Source organism: Tupaia chinensis, unplaced genomic scaffold (assembly GCF_000334495.1).
Source record: "Tupaia chinensis unplaced genomic scaffold, TupChi_1.0 Scaffold142100_1, whole genome shotgun sequence".
NCBI lineage: Eukaryota > Metazoa > Chordata > Mammalia > Scandentia > Tupaiidae > Tupaia > Tupaia belangeri.
The window spans coordinates 1140148-1140440 of NW_006201951.1; positions in this window are offsets into that span (position 1 = coordinate 1140148).

The following is a 293-nucleotide window of genomic DNA, read 5'->3' on the forward strand; positions in this document are numbered from 1 at the left end:
ACATGGCCAGCCACAGTTTGAGTCCCAGACCCGGAAGCTTGAAACTCATGCCAGGTATGTGTGCGTGTGTGCCCAAAATCCCAGGAGGAGAATGGAGGAGAAGGGACTGTGAAGTGGCCACCCGGGGGGTGACTTGTCACTTCCCTCACTCTGGTGGGAGTACACGGCCTATGGTAAACCCTTAGAAGGAACCTAGGGAGGGGAGCCAGGCAGAAGAGGCTGCCTGGATGAAGCCCCAGCCCTGGGTGGGCTTGGCCAGGGCGCGAGGACGTGGGGCCAGCCACAGGGCCCAG